The sequence below is a fragment of the Pecten maximus genome, chromosome 8, assembly GCF_902652985.1.
Source record: "Pecten maximus chromosome 8, xPecMax1.1, whole genome shotgun sequence".
Lineage (NCBI taxonomy): Eukaryota > Metazoa > Mollusca > Bivalvia > Pectinida > Pectinidae > Pecten > Pecten maximus.
The window spans coordinates 7,177,290-7,181,787 of record NC_047022.1 but is presented as its reverse complement, the minus strand read 5'-3'; positions in this window follow the sequence as shown (position 1 = coordinate 7,181,787).

The window sequence follows — 4,498 nt, the reverse complement described above, 5'->3', positions numbered from 1 at the left end:
TACCCCTGCATTTACAACCCTGAATTATGAATGATAGCCTTCAGTGGTAGCTCCTTAAAATCTATATTTTTTTCTCATATTCCATATATTTCGAGCTTATGCAAGAGACCTTTATGACAAACTCTGTCGAAAGCTTTGACGTACAAACGTACAAATATTAAAAACATTAAGACCACTTGGACGACGACAGCTATAGAAATAAAAACAAGATTCCAATGGCCTCAAAGATATCTGGCCGTCTCGTTGCCTAATGGTAAAACTCTTTTTGTTTGTTTTGTTTAAGACTCATATATGAGATTAGAATGAAGAGATAACTCCAGCAGAAATAATAAAAATTGACTGTATACCTTATTTCAAGCCACAGATTTAAATCCATTATAAGAACTAACTGGACAGCTATCTTTATAACTGTGTCGCTAATACACGGTGCTCTTGATAGAAAATGACGCAACGAGAATAAGCCAAGCGGTTGCTTTTACTTCAAAACTTTTTTGTATTATGTCAATATACAACTCTTTTAACTATTTTGGCTACCTTTTAGTCATGACAGTACATACAATACCGATGAGACATTTCACAGTTCATTATTCTTTTTTTTTGTTTATGCAACCATTTGCTTTAAAGAGTAGTTATATCATATTATTATAAACACCTGCTCCCAAAGAGTTTATTTTGCACAATGAAAACACTGCATCAAATATATCAAAATCCGGAAAAATATTGGCAGTGCACTGGAACAAAAACCGCTTGGGTATATACTTTTAGAAGCATGATAGACACGATTTATAAGGAAAATTATCATTTTCATTTTTTTTTTTCATATAAATGATAAAACTTCACTGTTTGATTCAATATACAGGTTGGGTCATATTTCATAGAAATTGATAACACAAACCACAGGCGAATATAAGGAAGATTTTGACCATCGCGAAGGCAGGGCAAACAAAAGACTCTATACGCATACATATATATTTATTCATAGCTGCCTCAAAAACAATTTTTAACGTCACTTGTAGTTATTAAGCAATTATGTTAACAGAAATGCACAAAATCCTATTTCCGTTGTTCAATTAGTTCAACCCATCAAATGGTTCGAGCTCATTGGACTCTTGTTTGTCATCGGAAGGTCAACGTCAGAATAAAGCATCCAACAACATCCCTTAATTGGTCACCTGACCTATGTTATCTTTCAGAAGGAATTGTCGATGTCTTCGAAGAATATCTTTCGTCACAACTTGCAACTGAAGCAAACCATTTCGGTACAGCATGAAATGAGACTAATAGACAGATTACACAAGTAATTAAAATTAATCATGTTGCATTGTAGTTCGTAAATATAAAATTCATCTTCAAGATTCTGAAGGTAATGGCTGGATTTGTTAATCGTAAAGGTTACCTTTTGTGACCTTTAAAGGGATGTTGTAAGATCCTCTTTGAAACGAATTGATAATAAGGATCTTATTTAAATCATATCATCAAACCAAATGAATAGCGCCAACGGCAAGATGAAAACAGTGATATGTTCCGTAAATATCGGATTTTGTGTTTTATTCGAAAAGAGACTTTCATACCACTTTTTTGACTATGAATATTATCATACATAAAAACAGCGGAGGCAGTGATTTAAATTTAATTTCTCACGCACTCTGTTACACATGATAAGGGGTCGACAACATAGGGACCCGATGGGTAGTGCCAAACTGGCTCTGTTTACTAATATACTTACAAAATATAGGTCTAGATAGGTCGTATAGATAATATGAACTATATGATACATTCCATTTCTTATATAATCAGGTGAGGGCTACAGGTAATATGCGCCTTTGCCCTTCATAGCTACATGTACCTACAAGGGAGGAGGGATGTTGAGTAAAGAAGCATTGGCACGCCTTTGTTGTGCATCTAAAGTACAATGTAAGCAAGTTATGTTAACTTGTTTAATGATTTGCCGACTTTTAATTTGAGCCACATATGCCCTAAATGAGATAATAATAAATGCTGGATTTCGATTTAATAATCAAAGCATTCTGGTTCATTGATCAGCTGGAAAGCGGTAGCGTTAAGTTCCAAACAAATTTTAATTATCAAATGCAAGAGAATTGATAATAATAAATTGAAGAATAAGACTATGATCAGAGTATTACTTGGCCCTTGGCCTCCTGTTATTGTTATGCGGAGAAGAAAGCACAAGTAAACCAAACCGTTTCATAACTTGAATTGTCATTGGCGACGAAGCACTGCTTAACTTCTAAAAAACGCCATTAAAACATTGAATTTTATATTGCTAAGATATAAGTGGCATCGTGGATTGACTTCCTAAAGTGTATAATTGTGTTGAGAATTAATTACATATACTATATATCTTTGCTGTATTACAGGATTTTTATGTTAAGTTTAACCGATTCCAATGAAGGGCCATGAGGGTCATCAGGAATTATGTGAGTTACCAGTCCTACAGGAATTACAGGATCAACTGGATCAACTGGATCACCGGGGTCAACAGGTTTAACTGGTACAACTTGATCAAAGGGATTAAAAGGAGAAACAGGACACACTGGATCAACCGGTGAATCTGGTGTGGCCGGTCCAACTGGTGTAACTGGTCCTACCCGTCCAAAAGGTTAAATTGGATTAAGGGGTGAAAGTGGTTTACCTGGGGCTGCCGGTGCTACCGGTCAAAGTGGCCAACCTGGTCAAAATGGTATAGGCTCCAATTAAGCATGCGAACCTACATTGTGTGAGAGAGACGGAATGATTGAAGGTCTTTCAATAAAGAAATTATCCCATTCTTATGTTCATTTTTGTTGATATTAACACAGACTTGATGGAGAAGGTCAGTGAACATTTGTTTTTCAATGTCAATCTAGTTGTTTCATCAAAACAAAAAAATATAAAACATCGTCAACATATATTTATTGACAAATAAGAGTATTACAGTTTTGTATTGATATGGGGGTGTTCGACTAATTATTTTAGATTTAACCCCAACAAAACCAAACAAGTAGTAATTTCTAGAAAGCATAAGAAAAATCACCCCCAAATAAATTTCCAAAGTACTCAAATCACTGACAGAACAGAACACAAACAAATAAGATTTACTCTTAAGGATGATGCAACATGGAAACAACGCATGCTTCATTAATATATATATGAAACACTTATAGTAGATTATACATCCTTCACTACATCAAAAATAAAGTTAATCGCAAGTTATTAATCAAAACTTACACAAAACTTACACAGGATATATTAGACCAATTTTAATTGATACAAACATTGTATGGGATAATTGCACTCAACAATCTAAAGAACTTTTAGAATCTGTCCGATTAGAAGCAGCTAGAATTACAAGTACTTAGATATGGAACATCACACAACATACTATATAATTAAACTTGCTTGGGAAACACAGTCAATAAGAAGATGCAAGCACGAACAAACAATGATGTATACAATAATGCATGGTTTTTCACCTCAGTACTTACAAAATGTTCTTAATCCATATATTAATGATCTATAGAACAACCTATATTCCTTCAGAAAAAGCAAGAATATTCAATCTACCGTTATGCAAAAGTAACAGTTTGTTAACTCCCCTTCTCTTTCAGCCTTTTAAAAACCAGCAAAATAAAGATCATATTATTGAAGTTGAATCAACATGAATTTTAAAACAGAAGGGACAGAAGGGTAAATATCATTCTTTGTAAAAAAAACTACAAATTGTAGAAATTTATATTTTGATTGATTTAGTGATCAAATATCACACATTTCTGCTTGTTCCTGCTCTTTTGAATACAAAGTTATCTCCACTTATCTTATGAGTATCCAATATATGGCCACCTTAGACTTCTCTATTTAATTCTGTTAGTAGTTATAGAAGTCATAGCCGTATTGACGGTAACATTGACAAGACAATTACTTCAAAATGTGCATATATTTGTTGGTAAATCTAGACATTTCAATCTTTATATCATCTTATTAGCCATGGATCTATGTTTTTGTTTTTATTTTTGTATTATAATATATTAAATACAAAATATATCAGGAAAAACCCTTTTCTGTTCCGATGACTTTTCTGTTAGGTCTACCCTTATAAGGATACATTAAGAGTCTTCCGTTGAGCATTTTGTTTGGTACATATAACATTCTTTTAAACCATTGATGTATATATATATATATATACAGTACTGAGTACTTGTTTCAATCAATTTTTGAATAATTAAACAGTATTGACAGCTATGGCTACTGCAAATATATGTACTTGGACTTTTGTCCATGCGCGGTTCTTTTTATACTGTATTTTTATTCAGTAGAAACATTTTTGTTTCAAGGCAAGAGTAAACATTGCAAGAAATTGATTTATATAGCTATACATTTTCATTTTCATATGCTTAAAACAACTAAAAAGACTTATGGAAGGATGCTATTAAGGTTTCTTTAAAACATCAAAGTGGTTCAGGTACTTTAACACAATAGGACTAGAGTCATTGGGTAAAAT